This window comes from Pezoporus wallicus, unplaced genomic scaffold, assembly GCF_028554395.1.
Source record: "Pezoporus wallicus isolate ANWC-B61680 ecotype Strahan unplaced genomic scaffold, APGP_CSIRO_Pwel_v1 contig_8702, whole genome shotgun sequence".
Taxonomy (NCBI): Eukaryota; Metazoa; Chordata; class Aves; order Psittaciformes; family Psittacidae; genus Pezoporus; species Pezoporus wallicus.
This window is the reverse complement of record NW_026636754.1, coordinates 308,065-328,237: the sequence shown is the minus strand read 5'-3', so window position 1 is coordinate 328,237 and position 20,173 is coordinate 308,065. Positions and strand designations below refer to the sequence as shown.

Here is a 20,173-nt window from a genome sequence, read left to right as displayed (position 1 = left end):
CCACTGCACCCAGCAGAACCAGTCTCTGGTGTGAGTGGAGCTGCTTGCTGAGATCAGGTGAAGGGCTGGGGGGGTTCTCAGCTGCTAACACAGTGCCTTGCCTCGAAAGGCTAAAGAGATATCATCTGCAGAGCATTTAGGAACCCCCAATAGAAACGCACTTCAGAGTGGAAAATACTATAAAACATAAGCTCCTAATATGACTGAAGAGGCTCTGATTGAAAAGACGTATTTGGCTTCCACTTATCTACAGTATTACTGAAAAAGGGGGGTTTTCTTCCCCTGTGAGATGAAAACCTTGTGCTGCTCTCCACACACAGCCATGTGCCAAGCATGCACTCACCCCCTCGACCCTTCCAAAACCATAGACACCAGTGAACTCTGTGCTGCTCTTTGCCAGTGCTTCCCAGCAGCAGACCTCTAGCAGCTCAACAGCATGATTCCCACTTTCTATGGGGAGAGATCTCTGCCTCCAGAGCAAAAGCAGAGGTGTTTTGCATTGAAACAGCTTCTTCACGGTTCAGTGTATGATGTGAGCAGGGTCAGGGCACAGGGCTCACAGCTCCACCCCAGCAGTCCCACACAGCAGCCAATGTCACCTTAGCTTCCAGCCATGACCTTCTCCTGGAATGACTGTGGTGTATCACAGGCAAACTAAGAGAAAGCCAGAGCGTGTCACTAAGGGCAGGGCCTTCAGTAATGCTCATGGAGACCCACCCCGGCTGTCCCTAGTGACTCACACAGCCCTCCATAGCACAGACATAGGCTGAAAGGTCTCTGTCAGCCAACTTGAACATGTGAGGCATCAACTGGGCTGTGCCAAGTGGTCCCCAGTGCTGGTCTTTCAAAGGAAGACTGAAGGAAAGCCTTCTGCTGCAGCCCTGAAAGCATCACCTGCATTTCAAACAGCTTCAGGTGAACATCACTAACACCATTGTCTCCAAGCTGCTTTTAAAGACTTTGCTGCACCAAAGCTGAACCACCACCTTCACCACCAGGAAGGTAAAGGTTATTTCCAAGGGGGTTTGGAACTTCCCAGGCTTTGGGACCTTTTCAGGTCCTGTGCAGCCACTGTGGCCCTGGCCATCACTCATGACAGAGTCCTATATGTGGCATAAGCAACACAATGACCTTAAAATCAAGAAGGAAAGCTTATTTAACAGTGATGCAGGGGAAGCAGGAAAACATGTCTCAGAAGCTGGCACAGTGGGTGACATAAAGGTAAGGTTGGGGATCCATGCATGGAGCTATTCAGTCATGTAACAGCAAGATTTCCCTGTTTAGGAAAAAAATTACACAACCCTTATAGGAAAGTGGTCTGTGATGCCATCACACACATGAACACCCCTTTTTCACCTTGTTTGTCTGGTGGGTTCTTGTGTGCTCATAAAAAGGGTCTTAGCACCCAAAGCACAGCCTTGGGTTGCAGGCTGGCATCCAGAACTCCATTCAGGCAGATCAGATCTCATTGTGCCAGTGATTTGATTTGATTATGGTTTTGCTTTCCCTAATTCACTTACACTCTACTTTGCCATCCATTACAGGGCTGCAACTGCAGCAGGCTGCCCGCAGTCACTGTCTGAATCGATGTTAGGCAAAGCTGCCTGTGGGTGTTGTGCTGCCAGCAAGCAGATTTTTGTGCAAGCCCTTTCCAGCTGACCAAAATGCAAACAGGGGCAGAGACAAGTCCAGAAGTGAGAGGAACCCAGTGCCAAAAGCTGCTGCAGGTTCACAGGCAGCCTGATGAGCTATTGCACCAAGAGTGTTTAGATCTGAGGCTGTCAGTGAGCATCGGTACAGGTCTCATGGAGGTGAAAAGACTCAAATAAGGATTGGCAGGGTTGCCTTGGGCCCACCCTTGGACCATCAAAGCCAATGGAGTCAATAGTAGGGGGTTTCAGCTAACTGCACCAGGGCTGTCTGGAGTAGCCTTTAAGCAACACAGTGAAAACACCTTTAATAAGCCTCCACAGATAAATAAGCAGGGGAAAAAACACGGGGAAAGAAGAAATCATGATTTCTTCAGATTTAAACCTTACATCCCTTCAGCCCCATCAAGTAATTATTGATAAAAGCATTTTCTAATAGAATAACATTCACATTTAATTAGCTGTTTTTTTCCGTAGCTAATAACGTTATTTTGAATGGCTGAATCAAATTATTTCCATCTCTGTACCAAAGCAGCTCACTAACAGCACGTATGCCATCTCTGGGATCAGTACTCAAACCCAACAGAAACCTCCCAGACAGACTCAAGCGATTATTTCCCTCCAAAAGCTATCTTATCTATTGGCATCACCCTTGCGAAGTGATTTATTGGGATAATCAGAGACAGAGCCCAAGCATAAATCCCAGCCCCTCCTGTGTGTCACCAGCACACCCAGCCAGCACGACGATGCTCCAGAAGGAAGGGCAAGGGTGGAACTCCTTGGCGAGCTCCCCTGCATTACTATCAGTGACACAAACACCGCTGCTCCCGGCGAGGATCAGCAAGCTCCAGGGCAGCAAACAGCTTTAGCTGGTCCCTCCAGGTATAGCCTGCCTGGGAGGGAGGTGTCTAAGCATTTTACCTTCAGTTCAATAGCCCTAAGCCACTGCCTTGGGGTGTGGGCAGCATTATAAACCACTGACTTATGCCGTATCTCAGGGAAACACCCAATTCATACTGACAGACCTCTGCTGCTTGAAACAAGTGCGAGCTGTCCCCACCACCCCATCCCTGGTGCTGCATGCACCCCACAGAGGGCTGCAGGAAGATTAGGGATGGGAACTCTGAATGTCAGGGCAGGGGAAACCAGGACAGCTGGGATTTCTCTGGAGGAGATTCCTGTTCTTGCAGGGTTGGGTGGATGAAATAGTTTCCTCTTACAGCTCATTGTGTTCAGGCATCCCAGAGTCATGGGGCAGCCGCACACAATGACAGGGGCTGGGGAAAGGACCCTGTTATAGGCTGTGATAACAGAGCTTAAGAGTAATAATGAAATCAAGTGTATACAAAAGGGTTTACTCCTATCCAGGACCCAGTTTTGCTGTGAACTGGGAGTGTTTAAGAAATTACAGCGTTTTCTGCGTTTGCCACCAAAGAACACTCAGTATGGCTTTGTAGCTATTGAAAAGTGATGCAGGCAGCCACGGGCAAAGACTCCCTCCTGAGCAGAGGCCAAACCACGTCCTGGCTATGGGGTTAGGCAGGGACAGACCTCTAGGTGTGAGGAACCCCAGCTTTGGAGACAAGGTCTCCCTTGGAGGAGGCAGCTCGGCGCTGCCTGCACTTCAGAGCTAGCAGAGCACAGTGGACACCAGCGAGCTGGTTCCTTTGCTTACTGTTATTTTGACCAGCTCTTTAGTAAGGTTAAAGATCAAGGCCCTGCGACTCTTTAGGCTGAACAGTTCACATCTGAGTACACATTCAGGAAGGCTGGAGGGGCTGCACCCACAGGCAGCTGCCAAAACAAATGGTTGTACTATCCAACAGTTTCCTCCCCTGAGACCTGATTCATGAAAGACAAAATCCAAGCCAAGAAGCCTTAGGTGCGGAGCAGCAGCCCTACAACAGAAAGAAGGGGCCATGAATTAGGTTATCACACCTAGTAACACCTCTGGTTATTTTCTTCATCACATGCTTGTGAGTAAAAACATGTGCACAGTGAAATGCAGGTTTCTGGAGGAAAATGAGGTTTATAAAGGGAAAGAGGAAACAACAACAAAAATATACCGGAGTGGGAGAGTGAAGGTGACTGGAGATGGAGCCCTGGTCTTCAGGGCTGCCCACCCTGCTCAGTCAAGCATTCTGTGACCATCTCTCCCGTTGCATCCTTCTCCCCAGCATTGATGCTCCAGCCCTGGGCATCCCACACAGCCCCCACGGGAGTTCATGGTCCATTTCCCACCACCTCCATGCTTGAGTGACTTCCTCACATCTCTGTGCTTGCAAAGAACCCACACACACATCAAAATCAGCTGCCTGCAAGAGCGAGGCAGTGAGACTGGATGGGGTTCCAATGTTATGACAGCAGTACATCATCAGTTGGGGGATGCTTTCACGTCAGTAGAGGGATGATGAAATTAATGTATCAAGTGCTGCTTCTTCTGTAGTTCATGGTGACATCTTCTAAATGCTTTCTGGTAATGGCTTCCATCACTAGCTCTCCTGCAGAGATGAAACCGAAACTGCACTAAGGCAAAAGATTTTTGCATTGCTAGAGGGAATCCTGGCCTTGCAGTATGTTTTGGGCCAAGAAGATGGTCTCACTTCTGCATCTGCTAGCCTTTATTTGCCACAACAGGATTGGGAGGAGCTGCCTACAGGCAGCACTGGCCACCACAATTTGCCTTCCCTGCCTTTCCAACAGGTCAGGCACAGAGCACAGTGCCAGGTACTCCATCTCACACCAGTGTAGGAGTTCCCTCAAGATGAACTTTCATTAAACTTCTTTGCTGTCAGACCAACCCTTTCACTTGACATAGGAAACCCAAAGCAGGATCTAGAGCAGCACGTGTGGGTGACACAGAAGGGAACTCCTCAATGAATCACTTGCTCCCATCCATGAAAATCCCTCACCACTGTCATTCACATAATTAATGCCTCTCATCCCAAAGGTCCCTGAATTGCTTGAAAGACACTGGATATAGTATCTCTCCTGCAACAATCACACAGTGCTAAAGAAAGCACAGACATCTCTGGGGAAGAAGTAATAGACTTTATGATGCTACAGGACACCAATAGCTGGGACTAAATTACTACATTTGGCCATAAAAATCTCTATTTTAGCAAAAGGCATCTTGGTGTTTTTAAGGGTCACAAGGACTTTGATTTTACCTCATCTGAAAGATGGTACCTTTATCAGAACATCTGCCACTTGGAGGTCCCCTGAAGCATCTGGGGACTTCTCCAGAGCCCATGATGGGATACTTCCAGCCAACCCCTTCCAAACCTTTGATAGGGAAAAAGAAAGAGGAAGCAGATGAAAAGGTTCAGTGGAGCATAGTGGGACGACAAGGCCTTGGATGTCACAAGTGAGAAGACATAAGGTGGGTCTCAACTTCTGAGGCTCTGTCCCTGCCCTTCAGCTCATCTGTGCCCATCTGCACATCGCTTCCACAGGTCCTACACAAAAACAGAGCCCAAAAGTGATGGGATGGAAAGAAGCAGCATGGTTTAGAGAAAGTTGGACTTCTCTGCAACAAGAACAGCCCCAGAAGCTCAACCTGCCCACTGAAAATCCCACAACGCTGGAGACGTCTTTACCTTCAGACTACTGAAGGCAGACAGGCTCTCCAAAATGTGAATTGCAGAGGAAAAGTGCTGATATTTAATTACAGAGTATCTTTCACCTCCACCCCAGGCTTCACTGAGGGCTGTGTCCACACAGATTTGTCCTTACATTCAAGAGCCACGTTCTCATTCATGTTATACCTTCCAGTCTCTCCAACCTCATCAACTGACAAGAGCTTTCATAGTGCTCATTATTCACTACTCCCTTTCTAAAGAAGTAGAAAAATCAAATACCTGAAGAACGTGAGCAGGGTATACTGTGTTTTATAACAGCTGGAACACAAACCAGGGGCTCAGCTTGTGTGGACCCAGCCTTTGAAGCCTTTGACTTCAAGAGCCAATGCAACAATGAGGGGCTGGCTACCTGCAAGCTGATGAGGGCACAGCCTGCATTTATTCACCCTTTCCTAAGGAACAGGGGTAAAATGGTGGAGAGCATCCACCTCGTTCCATGTGTACATCTTGAAGAACCAGTATTTGTTGTCTAAATAAACTCCTGTATCCCATGTATCAGCCAGGTTTTCCAGCCGGAAGCCCAGTCAGTCCCATGCAGTTGCTGTATGACCCAGCTATACCAAGTGATATTCACATTTCTCAAATGTTTAGTTAACTGTCTTTTCCATTTGACTTCCTATGTGATCTCTGGTTTAGGGACTGATTTTAGACTGACGGCCAGTGGTGGTACCCATGATAGCGGATACAGGCATGAAGGCAGGTTCACACGGGAGCAACCAGTGGCACTACACAGCTAGGCTACTGCTCAAAGGATGTGACCAAGGCCACAGCTGGAGGCAAATTATTGTCACTGTGGGCAGGAGACCCATGACTTAGTGAGACAGGGCCTTACTTCTGAGTGAAAAGCCTGTACAGAAACACACTATATGCAGTGTTCCCGGCAGACAGCTCACACCGTAATCTCTCACCCCAGCTGGCCCTGGCCCTACGCAGGATGCAGAGATAAATCCTACCTTACCAGATATGAGGTTTCCCTCAGCCACACTTGCAGCAAAGAGAATGGAACAGCAAGAGCTCTGTGAGGTGTCCATGGGGTTTGAAGCCAGAAGGCACAGCACACGCCGGAGTGCCAGCAGGACATGCCATTCCCTGCAGGGCATCGCCGCCCGCCTACAAAGCCTCCTCAAAGGTCACGTCTCCCTGCGATGGATGGCAACAGTTAAATTCATTCCATGCAGTGGGGCCGGGTGGTGATTCATGAGGCTGTGCCTTGGGTTATGCTGGCAGGACACAGCTGGAACAACAGCTGCAAGCAGAGTACAGCGTGCTCCGGGCAGCGGGGAGCGTGCCACCACCGAGGGGTTACCGCTGGGCAAAGAGTGGGGCAAAGGAGAAGGGAGGATAATCTGCCATCACAGCACCTATGTCCTGCCAGTACAGGGAAAAACAAGAGCTGAGACAAAGAGATGACGAGAGGATGCTGCAGCATCCCTTGGGGCAGGGCATTACCCAGCCAAAAGACTCTCCAACTCTGGCAATTCCCATCTCTTCCCAGCACTGTGGATTATGGGGACCTATAGTCCTTCCCTCCTGAGCCTGGTTATAGAGTCACAGAATGGTTTGGGTTGGAAAAGACCTCAAGATCATCCAGTTCCAACCCCCTTGCCATGGGTAGGGACTCCTCACAGCGTAACAGCTCTGACAGCTTGAGAAACTAATCTGTGGGAGCAAAATGAGGTTCCCAGGCTTGCTTTTGTTCCAGGGCCTTTTTGGTGAAATCTTTGAAGTCTTTCACATTTTTCAGGCCTTCTCAGCCTCCCTTGCAAGAGCAGCGAAGGACAATGTGGACATAGCAGTCCTCAGCAAGGACATAGAGCTGGGTTTGCCTGGGCACAGCTCCTGCCCCATGGCCAGTCTAACCAGTCCATCTCTCCCTCTGCAACAGTCTGCTCCAACTCAGAAACCTTCTCTACAAAAACATTTCCAGGTCAGAGAGATTTCAAGAACCTAATGCCAGAGGTAAAAAATCTGTCAACTACTCCAGGGCTTTTTGGTTTATTTCTAAGAGACACCTCTAATTTAAATGCATGAGAATTCATGGGACTCAGCACGGCATCCCATCCCTCTTTGGAAGACATGACACATATTCACATATTCTCCATTGCTATTTCCACCAACAGACCTCACTCTGCATCCTCCCTCTTCCTTATGTGCTCTGCATTACTAACAGTGTGCCTGCCCGTCCCCACACCAGCCCACCTTGAGATAGTGGGGGGCTCTCGCAGCCAGCGGGCTGGGAAGTCCTGAGGCTTTCCCATCACCTTCCTGGAACTGGTGCTCAGCACATGAACATCTGCACATACCTCTGCAATGGACAAACATTAGCAGAGGGAAAGGAGAAGAAGAAAGCATCAGAGCTTGTGCTAAACTGTCCCACACAGGACCCCTTCTTCCCACAAATGCCCTGCAGACACAGTCAAACCTGGATCAGCAATTCCTGGGGAAACACGGCTGGAAAATATCCACCCAGGAGCACCTCTGAGCATCTCTGCTGGGGTCACAGCTGAAGTTTGGTCTTCCGTGACTCAGTGGACCGGATTTGTCTTGTCTTACTTTAGGCACTTTGATAAATAAGGAGACATGGTTCCCTGGGGGGCACGGGAGTCAAACACAGCCACAGCCCTAAGAGCATCCCCTCTGACACACACTGCTCCCACTGCCACACATCCCTTCTGCTCATCCTCTGCTCCACTTATAAAGGAAAAGAAACATCCCTGCAGCGCAGGCAGGGGCTACGCTGTGGTTTGCATTTCACTACAGGCTTTTTATAGCTTCCAGTGGAAAAAAAGCCCTGTAATGTGAGAAGGTCGGGGTAACGCGACCGGCACGCTCAGCGCTGCCAGGACCAGGGCCAAGCGCTGCCAAGAGCAGCTCAACACACAGACACAAACCTACCACCGGCAAAGGTTGACACATCCCTGCGCAGGCCCCTGTGGGATGCAGAGCTCATGCCTTGGGTGAAAACAGCTTCATTTCTCATGCTCTATTCCAGCTGATGTGTCAGCCTCGCTCAGTCCTTGAGTGCAACTACACCAGTGACCTATTCTGACGCTGTGCTGGTGTTCCATAGCTTCAAGGTTACACACTTGAGTAGCTGCTCACAAGTATCAGGGCAGGACACAGGGACTAGTCCTTCATTTGAGCACTGCAAAGCACTTTGAAGGAGCTATTGGCTCCGCAGGTATTTACATTGGATTGTAGAGAGCATATTTGAGCTTGAGTCAATATGAAACTAATTGTTTGGGAGAGTAAAGAATTCAGGCCCCGGGTTCTGTTCCCCTTTACACTGGTGGGGCAAAAAAGCTTGTGAAACAAGAAAAGTTATCCAAGTTATTTGGAATCTGCAAGGAAAAACTGGAGACACGAGGTTAAATCCCAAAGCGAGAAACAAACTGGATGGACTCCCCCATTCACAGCTCTCCTGCCTCACCAAAGTGCTCATTCACAAACTGCAGCTCCAACTGCCCTGGCTGCCACAGCAACAAGCCCTTCAGGAAGTCTAAAAGGGTAACAGGAAAAGCAGCAAGGCTGGGGCAGAGGCGACAGCACCGCCCGCCTGCGCACTCACCCTCCTGGATGTCGATGCAGAGCCATGAAATCCTATATAACCCAACGGGGGTTTGCTGGTGTCTGAGCCATTTGTGTCATAACAGAGCCCCATTCATCACACGTGTTGTTAATGAATTTTCCACTGAGCGAAACAGGGGATGTTCTCAGGGACAGCTCCTGAAACAGCCTGTGTTTGGATCCAACCGCTGGCCAAAATCGGGTTCCTTGTTTCATGTCGGATTATAAACCACAGCATCCAAGTGGGGCATTCATCCCCAGCTTCATCCCTTCCAAAGATGAGGTTTTAACTTCTCTGTGGAGATTGCAGCTCTCCATTTCTGCAGAGCCACCCGAGTCTTGCAGATAGCCAAAGGAAGGGAAAAGAAGTCACCCTAAGAGTGACAGAAGAACCCCAGACCCACTTTTAGAAGTGATTTAGGCACCCAGGAGCCTGCGTTTAAGATTCAGATGCACGTTTTTCTTTCAATTTAATACAAAGTGAGAGTGCAGAGCATTTGGTGCAGAAATCTCTTCACCAAAGCAGGACTCACCCAGGGCAAGGATAGAGGAGATGCTTGGTAAACCCATGCTGTTTGCCCCTTTCCCTCTGCTCACATCCCACTCTCCAGCCCACTGCCTAGGTCAAACCTTGCCATTTGGCCGATCACAGCAGGAAAACCAATCCCCCATCACACAAACCACGTTTTATAAGGAGATTGCATTTCAGAGCAAAAACCTCTGGCATCTGACTCCATGCCTCTATGGTGAATGAACCATGCGAGCCAGCTCCTTGTCCAGCCCAGGCCTTAGGGGCGTACCCACACACGCATCCCAGTGTCCTCACCACTGTTCCCCATGGGAAGGCAGCTCAGTGGGATTGACAAGTATTGCCAGGAGTTCTCATGAAGGCTGCAGCACACTGGGATCAGTTCCAGTTCCCGCTCCAAAATATCCCTTAACATTAATGCTCCAGGCATGCCACAAAACAACAATTATGTGCAGGGACTTGCAGCAGGGGCTGACTCTTGGGAGTGTTTTCTGCCCATTTTTAGCCTCTGTATGATTAAAGCTATATTGCTCTATGGATGTTCTGCTTTCCCTGCCTCTCAATGCGGTGCCCATTACATCTTTTAGGGGAAGCTGCTTGTAGACGTTTAATTACAGCTTTTTCTAAAGGCTTGGATTACATCCTTGAAAGCTTTCCCCAGCTGGGAATCACCCTTTCAGACCTCAGAGGCAAAAAAACCTCCCAAAGATATAAAAATAAAGAGGCAAAAGTGAAAGAGAAGGGAGGAGAGACAGAGCAGGAGCCTGAAAGCCCCAAGAAACACCAACATCCTTACAAGCCAACGAGCCCCAGCAAAGTTTCTGCAAGGACACTGGTAACACGGGTTAGTGGTGGACTTGGCAGTCCTGGGGTAAAGGTTGGAGTTGATGATCCTAAAGGTCTTTTCCACCCTGGCTGATTTTATGCCTGCAAAACAGCAGTGGGATGCTGAAGGGAGGCAAAGAACCTCCTTTGAAAAGCCTCCCTAATGGACACAGGGTGTTCATAGGGGTGATCAGTCATCCTGGAGGGTCAGGGAAGAGCCCTGGGCAGGAAATATTGGTCTTGATGCTGTTGGGATACCCACACCCTCACTGACAACAATGGGAAACCCCTGGTTTGCCACAAAGGAAAGGAACAGGTGAAACAACCCCATCTAAGATGACCTCAGACTGTGCTCAGTGTGACCCCAGCTCATCACCAGCCACAAGACCAGAGGTGAAACCCACCAACTGTTAGCAAACATGCAGCGGCTTCTGCCTGGGAGCTTGCAGTGTCCTTCTGCCCATGGGGAGGCATCCATAGTCCCCAGGAGACCTCCATCCCCAAGAAAAGCTGTGTCAGGCCTGGGCAATGGTGCACTGAAGGGATGGGGAGGGAAGGCGAGGTGGCTCGCCTGGAATCTGGGCAATGCGGCCATTAGCCTTGGAGAACTGCACTGCTACAAGGAGGGGGAGGAAGTTTTCCAAGGCAAAAGTGCTTATTCATCACCAGAACTCATTTGGTGATCGTGCAGATCCCGGCTGTTTGAAGCAGTGAAACGGCTCCTCAGCACATCCCTCCTCTGACACAACTGTGAGGGAAGGTTTCTCCTCCCTGCAGGAGGAGGGATCGGGAGCAGAAGTTCACTGTGGGACTGTCCCTGCCAGGCAGGGCTCCCTCTCTGCTTCTTGGCTCTGCTGCCTCTTTCTACACTGCTTGTACCAGGCTCAGCTGCAGGAAAAGAAACGGAGTTGTTGGGAAATACAGGGGCAAATCTCTGCCTATCCCTGGTCCCTGTCCTGGGGTGCAGCGCTGGGGAGCACACACATGGGCTCAACGCTGTCGCCAAGCTGCCATGCAACCAGCACCGGCAGAGCTGCTGGAGCACAAGCACAGGCTTGGACAAGGCTCAGGGATGGAGGGGTCTTGTACGGAAAACAGAGCGAAAGAGCAGCTGGGAGAGCAGTAGGAAACAGCAGGAGAAAAGAACTCAGGGATGTGTATCCAGGTAGGAGAGGGGCTGTAGCACAATGTAAGGGGAGAGAGCCCATTGCTGTGCTCCTGCCTGTAGCAACAGGGGCATGTGTAGGAGAAACTGAGGCTTATAGGGGTAGCTGCTTTAACAAGGTTAATTTATGCCAGCAACCAAGCTGCTTTCACAAACCAAACGCAGCCATGTAAGGGTTAAATACAGCTTTTCCTATTCTGTCCTGTCTTTAACCACAGGTCCTGGCCCTTCTTCCACCCACCTCTGGTCTTTTCTCAGTTTCACAAGGGTACAGCTGGGTTTGTAGCCAACATCAACACTAACATGCAGCAGCCTTAATATCTGCCTGGGACATCCCTAGTTCTCCATGTGAACCAACCAAACAGACCCCAGCCCAACACACAGGTCTGGGCCAGCTCAGCCTCAAGGGTCAGGCCCAGGAGGGTTGGACACCAAAGCAAATACATCAGCCACATCCCCCTTGCTCCTAGCTCTGTAGCAGGATGCCTTTTATCCCAGAGGGAGGCCACGGCATGGAACACATCAGCTCAGTGCAAACTGAGTGGCTAAAACAAAGCTGGGGGGATGTAATTTTTACTCCGTTAAGGTTAATGTCAGCACAAAGGCAAGTGAAACACTGGAAATGACACTCAGGATGAGTCTCAGGCTCAGGGTAACTCATGGTTTCACACCAAGCCCTCCGTTTGGGCCTGACCATTTTCCAGGAGGCACCAAACTGCTTCATCTGCTCACATCCCACCAAAGACTCTTGCACCAGGGACACCGACCTCCACAATGCCCAGGTTCATCTCAGCCGCACTCACCCCAGATGAAGGACCTGATGGTTGCAGGAGCAGGAGCAGACTCTGGTTCCTCAGCTGACTGCCTTCACCACAAAGCATCTTTCACTGGTGGAAATAAGTTTAAAAGGTGGGAAAATATGAATCTTCACCTGCCCTATTGCATCATCATGGAGAAAGCAGAGTTTGCATGGCTGCAAGCACCAAAGTCACTGTGAAATCTCCCTGTCCCACTGACTGCAGGTTCCTCAGGGGGCCAATTGGACCAGCCTTTCCAAGCCAAAGCTCTATACAAACCAGAGCATTCTACACTGAATTCTACAAGCTTTCCATAGCAATCAAAGCAAGCAATAACCCCCACTCCCTGGGGAGCAACAGAGTCTCTGCTCACTCCCACTTGCCAAGCAAATGGCACTTTCCAATCCCTCTGTTGAGCAGACAGGTAAAACACAACTGCTGTTACCTGGTGTCAAGGTCACCATTACAGGAAGTCTCCTTCAGCTCCTGCATGGCCCAGATTTTTGGGGGCTTACCCTATCATTTCCACATCTTTGGGCTACCAGGTCTTCCAGAGAGGAAAGTTCCTAGTGGAAGTGCTGACACATCCATATAACCCCACTACAAACTGCCTGGCTTTTCACAGCAGCACCTTTCCCTGTACACCCTGCTTGGTCTCATCACTGGAGCATACACAGAGCACCCCAGTTTATCCATTGGAGAGTGAATCAGCAAGTCGAGACCCCTGCTTGCTGTGGATTAGCTCTCCATTGGAAAGGATAGCTCTCATTATTGTCATTAATTCATCCAAAGGAGCCTGGCCAGCAGCCCAGAATGGCTGGGGTGGCCACAGAGAGGCTCCGTTCCCCAAGCATATTTTCACCTCCACCACGCTGAGCTCCCCACGGCCCTTCTAACAGCCTCAGCTAATAGCAGAGCCTGCTTCCAGCTCAGAATGATCAATGGTAATGTAATTGTTAGAGCATCTTCCAGGAAACGTGCTGCCGGATCCATGCGTGGTTAGGAAACAGAGAGGAGTGATGGTGAGCATCACACCAGGGCTGTCACCCGGCTATAAAACACCTCAAATTCAGGTACAACCCCTTGGAGAGAAGAGATTCTCAGTCTAGGTGATTGCTGGCTGTGATTGCTGCTGCCCTGGCTGCCAGCAGCAGTGCAGACGCATACAGTTCACCCTCTTAGTGCAGAGATGCAAAGAGATCCTGGTGCACATAGGGTCTGCCACATAAACAGGGCTGCCAACACCATGTTTTGGTGTGTTTACGGAGCTCATAGGGCAAGGCTGTAGACTGAGAGCAGGAGATCCCTTCCCTTTGACCCCCCCACCATGCCTTCAGACAGCAACTTCTGAGAAGGGCCTGGGTGTTTTGCCACCCTCTGCTGAATTTTGCAAGCAAGATCAGCAACATTTTCTCTCTTTAAAGCATTTCACAGACTCTTGCAGGTCCAATAGGGTCAAACAAGCAAGAAAGAGCAGCCCTAGGGGAAGACCACAAATGGACAAAAGCACTTTGCACAGAGAAAACGTATGACGGGCTCTTTTCTGCTCTGCAGCACCGAGTGTAGGATGCAAGGGCAGACAGGCACATGACTTAAACTCCTCAGTCTTCTGGCTGCCTTTAGCTGACATGACTTCAGTGGGTGGCTGGAATGCCATCTATCTCCTGAGGCTGCTAAAAGGGAGCCCAGGATGCCAGCACCAAGGAGGGGGGGGAAACCTTTGAGCTGCAGCAGAGTGGCATCCACACACCCTGCCAAGAGGCTGACAGGTCCCTGTGTGAGCTCTGGGCACAGCCACCCCTCCCCAGAGCAAGAATTGCCAACCCTGATCCCAAATCTCGAGGCTTTTCCCATCGGCTGCTTTTTTGTGCCATCCTCCATCACAGCTTTGGCATCTCATTGGCATTTAGGGAGTTATGTTTGGAGAGCAACAGGTCTGATTCTGGCTCCTGATGACTGTAAGAAGTAATCTGTCATATGTGGAGAGCACCATGGGCTCAAGTGTAACCACCACCACTGTTCTTCCTTCATGTGCAGCCCTGGGTAGTCCCTGGCATACAGTGAGTGCAGTCAAGCAGAGAGCATTGAGGCAGAACTGCAGTGCCCCATATGAGCAGCTGGTCCCACTTCTACAGACAAGGATCCAGTGATCTGCTGGCCTTTTCCCTCTCACTGCTGGTGCTTCAAGCTCCAGCCCCCCTGCAGCATCTCCCTACTTGTGTGTGAGGAACAAGCACCTGGTACCTCCTCAGCCCATGGCAGTCCCACCGGCACACCCCACCTCAGAGGATGCTATTGCATTGTGCCAAACCAGTTTGTTCATCTCCAGATGGCAGAACCACCTTCCCTGCTCCCAGCAGAGCGAAGGGTAGAGCTGCTGTGAAAAGAAAGGACCGGCAGGAAATAATCTGCATTTTCTAGGAGGCATTACATTTTCCATGCTATTCGTCCTGAAAAGATAACACAGAGTCTGATACCAGCACAGCTAAAGATCTAGGAGAAAGCCCAGCTCTCCTTCCCCCACCTTCACTGGGAAGAGATCTTTTATTTGTCTGTTTGAAAACCTGTGGGTTTCAAACCAAAATCAGTTTGTGGGTTTTAGGTTTCTAACGAGAAACTCTAACACCTTTAAGAAAGCATCCACTGTGCGTTAGGGAAACTGTCAAAAAGCATCACACAGTTTCATTTGGCAAGGAAGAAAAGTGGAAAAATCCCTTTAGGAGATTAGGAGAAAAGTGGAAAAATCCCCTGTTCAACCCAAAATGCACACTCAAAATTCCCACTACGAGACTAAGTTTGGCCTCAAAGAAGCAGATGCCATTCACTGAAGACAGGGACTAAAGGCAGCTATCCTTGGAGTCTTATGGGAAGGGCATATAGGGATTCATCCTTACATTTGAGCCAGGGAAATCTCACCCAACCTTTAAGCTTTGCTGCTGTCCTTGCTGTGCCAACAAGCGGCTTGTATGAAAGATGGAGATAGGGAGGACAGAGAGAGAACAGGTGAGTGATCAGCCTGGAAAGACTGAAATTACAGTGCTTGTGCTCTCCTTCCCATGATCCCCATCCATGCTACGGTATCCAGATGAGCCTTGGACAGATAAAGGCAGGAACACAGAAAAATCCCTATAGAAGTGTTGGTTTCCCTGGAGTGGATGGGGTTTGGGGGTGGAATTGCATTTCCAAGCTACCCCTTGGTACCTGCCCAGAGCTGACGGTGCAGAGCTCAGACCTGAGCAGTTCAGCAAACCCAAACAGGGCTGGTTTACTTCTGTCTTTGCATCTGCAAGGGATGAATCAAAAAGCCATCACTGATGCAGTGGAGGCTGCTTGAGCAGGGCAGGAACGCACGAGCAAGGAAGGCAACACCAGCCTCTGTGATTGCAGCAGGGGAACCTGATGAGCTGTCACATAGCTGGGCAGTGTGAAACAAGCCATAGGAATGGAGTTTATTGTTCCCCTCAAGCAGCTTAGAGAGCAGGAAGAGATTTGAGGTGAGATGGAGATCTCTGACAACGCTTTGGAAGCACACACTGAGCACTGTGTCACGGTGAGCACTACAGCGTGCCAGGCTTTAAGCCTGCTGCTCATCAGGATTATTTTGCCTGTCTTTAAGGCTTTCAAGTGCCAAAGTTAAATCCCCCCTTAGATCATAGGAGGCTGATCCAGTGAAGCACTGAATGCTACCCACCTGCAGAGTCTCTCATGAGTACAGACATTATCAGCCCCACCTTTCTGCCCACACATCTTTGTCATACCAAAGCCCTGAGGGTTTTACTCCCACAGAAGTCAGTGTTGACCCTCCACCAAGCTGCTCTTCAAAGCATCACAACAGATCCATAAACACAAACATACAAACCCCAGCCACTCTGGGGAGCATCAAGTGATGAAGCCCTTCAGGGCACCATCCCTCCACGGTTCAGATTGCAGAGTGCAGTGAAGAGCATCGCCAAGAATAACCAGTGCTTCCTGCTGAGCAGCAGCAGGAAGGTCTGCTTGGAAAACACAGTTCACACAGTATTTGAAGAGCCAGTGCTGGCCTTTGAAACCTCTTCACCTGCCACCCACATCTGAGCTCCCATTCCTGCTGAAACAGGGGAGGAAAGAGCAGCCAGAAAGCTTTAACACATCATTTTAACAGACCCAAAGCTCCTTGAAAGCAGGGTCAGACCTTGGGAGGTGGACCAGGTATCAGTGCTGTGAACTACCACCTGAGAAGGTCTCAAAGCACTTTAAACTGTGTGGTAAAGACCATTATTCAAATCCCATGGATGGGGAAATGGAGGTAAAGTGAAATGCAGGGAACTGGACCCTCTGCACCCAGCAATGAGCGAACTGATAAAACCACCCTGATCACAGCCCTCATTATGCTTAATTATGCTTAAAGTCGAGGCTCAAACTCCAATGTGCTGCATCCCCATCCTGGGGATGATGCAGGGATCCAGCCCCTGAGCACCCCGAGATCTTTGTGGGTGCTTCATGCCTGGACTGGAGAACACTTCCAACACTGTGGTATGGTACATAGAGACAGAGGCTCCCACTGCGAGAAGGTCAAAGCTGCTTAGGCCAGTCCTGAGGCTGGGAACACGAGGGTACGAGGGGGTAGTGTGCTGTGTTGCAGTTGGTAACGGACTCACAAAGAGAGAATTGTGTTCATGGGCTGGGCTATAAATATTCCTTTTTGAAAAGGAATAACTGGAAAAATGTCTAAATGTCTATTTTTGCCTCCTCTGCTTCACCCACTCGAAACATTGACATCATACCAAGCTCCTACTGAGACAGAGTCATTCCCGAGACCCGGAACAGTACAACTGTACCCAGCGCCAATGCCGGGGAAAGGAAAATAAGCATCTTTGTAGCCTGGGAGGATGGACAGAGCAGCGCCTGGGGAGGGGGAATTCTTCCATGAAAATGGCAGGTTTTCCACTGCTCTTTAATTCCAATAACAGTGACTCAGCAAAGGCCAAGTCCAGGCTGTCACAGCTTTGCCCGAGGCTCACCCAAGCTCCAGTGCTATTCCAAGAGGCTTCCAACTACCCAGGTCCATCCCTGTGGCAAGCAGTTTTCTCCAGTCTCCCCCTCAATTTCATATAACCCCACTGAACCCACCCCAAGCTGCCTTTAAGGAGAGAAATCCACCTCGGAATAAGGCAGTTTACAGCAGGCTGTGACCCCATTGCACTCACCACAGGCTTTGTGAACCGCTGCAAATGATGAGAGAGCAGCAAACAGCAGCATCTCCCCTTTGCCTGCACGGGGTGGTGAGGACAGGATGAGCACTGCTGGCAGTGTTTGGCCTGAGCCATGAGCTGCTAACTGTACTTGCTGGCAGCAGCTCAGTTGCTCCAGGGCTCAAACATGAGCACTTATAGAGGGTAATGGCAGTGAAGTGCTCTCTGACTGGAGCTGCGTAATGAGAGATGAGTCAAGTGGTGGATGCAGACACAACACTGTTTGGGGAACACCTTGGTGTAAGCTCTGTTCACAACCAATTCCTACTTGCTGTGCTCCCAACTGTGGCAAAGCACCCTGAGGTGAAAGGTGCTCAGTGACAAACCTCGGTCTATGAGGTTAAAACACTGGGCTAGAGGCACAGACACCCCACAGACCTCATCTGGGGACTGCAGCATCCTCCCAGAATCAGCACCACTGATGCTGCTGAGGGTTTGTCACCTTTGTGCCGTGCTGTAGGTCCTTTCAGCAGGGCAGGTGTCTCATCCAGAGACATTAGTGACATGCTCAGGAGCACAGTAACTGTCTCAAAACCCTCAGCAGCTTTGCAACCAGTCAATCCATCAGCCAAGTCCCAAAGCAGCACTAAAAGCCTCACCAGCGGTCCCCAAGCCACAATGGCCACTGTTCTCCTCACCCTTCTCATCCCATCCTTGGGTGCTGGCATATATATGACCACACTCAATCCTGCAGGAAATCAACTCCTATTTTGCTTAAATAAATCAGGCAGTGAGCACCTGGCTTCTATCTATTTAATAACCTGGGCATCTGGTTTCAATACAGCAGGCAAGGAGCAACCACAGCATAATAAAAGTCATTTAGAGCTGCAATTAGCTCTGGGCCCCCAGTTGTATATTATAACAACTAAGTAGGTGCTGCTACATCTGTTGACAGATGCAGGGGGTTTCAGTTCCACCCCACCTCCAACAGCCACCCTACATCTCCTGTCCTCGGATTCCCTATGTTCCCTTGTGCCGCATCCAACATTTTGCTGATGCTCATCCCTGCTGTAGAGGAACTGAGGCAGAAAAATCCATTAATGTATCCAGTGAGGAAAAGAGGAGAGCAAAGAACACCCTGCAATGCCTCCGCCAGCCCCAGACATGGACAGGGTCCCTCACCCAGACAAGACACTGCTGCAGGGATGTCCTGGGACACCTTCCCACAATGAACTGAACTCATTCAAGCACTTGTGTAAACACTGCATGTGGAAAAGAAACAAGAAAATGTTTTCTCAGTCACCTCAGCTGCTGGTTCTGGCTCTCTAGGGATGGCTTCAACCTTTTTCTGTACCATTTCTCACCACAGAAGTGCCCATAAATAACTCTGGTCTTTCACCTGCAGAATAAGAATCCATTCCCCAAGGGAGGGGGTGTAATAGTGAAAATGGTTTAACACAGGCATAAGAACAAGGCTTTACCAGTCCTAGTAAAGCCTCTGCGCAGGAGAAGGCAGGTGGGCGTTTTCCTTCTCACCATCCCGGAGCGATGCAAACACATAAAATTCACCCCTCCTTCAGCATCCTCTGAACAGAGCTGACCTACAATGAACCTAGAGAGAAATCAGTGCTGTACCCCCTTCACTGGGAAGGTCTGATTGCAGAGCAAACCAGGAACCCTGAGAAGCTTGGACAGTGGCTCACATCACATCTTATACCCTTCCACTTGCTTCAGTACCCCCAAACAGCCCAATCCTAGTCAGTTATGTATGCTGATGCTATTAAATAGAAACCATCAACCCCTTTACAGATAGTGCTCCCTGCACACGAGATCCGATGCCAGCGGGGTGCAGGGGGACAGGGCCCACAGCCCTCCTCATGCATGAACAGGAAAGTCACAGCCCCAGCTGGGTCTTCACACTATTCCTGCAGTCACCCCGTCAGCAAGGAGATGAGTGACATCAACGCATCCCTTTGAGCAAGGAGGTAAGTGACATCAATGCATCCCTTTTCCAGGATCCCTCGATAGCAACAGAAGAGTCAGAGGGAAGAGCTGGAAATGAAGGTTTATTTACTTCTTCCCAGTTCTGTGGCTCATGACCAAAGCCATGGGTTGGCAGGAGAGACACTGCTGAGCACGGGGCTTGTGACGTGCTGTCTCTGTGCGTGTGCAGGCACGAGGGGGGTGAGTTATCCAGGGCTCAAAATAGGGCAGGAACAGATTTATTTATACATCCATAGAAAACAGTGATTCCCCTTTTGTTTGCATTTTCCAGTTCTTTACATTCTTTTCTTGCAGAGGCCCAACACTGCTTTCAAAGCATTCAGCCAAGGAGTGGCACTAGTCCCATCTCAAAGTCACACACTAGTGGTACCCACAGGCTCTGTTACACAAGTTGGAAGGTCCAAATGAAGGAAGATGGCCATAGAGATGGTACTAGAAAACTGGATTCTACCTCTGTCAGCTAAAGAATAAAAAGCTTATGGTCTTGCAAATAGTCTTAAGACATTTAGCAATATTCCCCAGCTCCTAAGCTCTGAGCTGGCACGCACTAGTGTTGGAGACCCTCAGTAAATGATTTCCAGTACCACATAAGGCTAAGGACTTGCAGGAAAAAATCACATTCCCCTGCAATTTTGACCTCAGCATCTCTGCTCATCTGTAAAAGTGGGAAAGGAGTAGCAGGTCTTCTACCAGCTGACTGATCAGCTTTGCTGCTGCACTGCTATTGACTTGTATGCATGAAAGCATCACATGCATAGATATATATATGGAAAGTCTAGTAAATGCAACTTGAACAGACATCACACCCTAAGGACAGACAGATCC

The 20,173-nt window shown here is 49.7% G+C and overlaps 1 protein-coding gene across 1 annotated transcript in view; it reads right to left on the bottom strand.

Annotated features, from left to right (window-relative positions):
- Positions 1-20,173, bottom strand: part of TEKT3 (tektin 3) — a 201,992-nt gene that overhangs the window by 25,746 nt on the left and 156,073 nt on the right. The window lies entirely within an intron of this gene.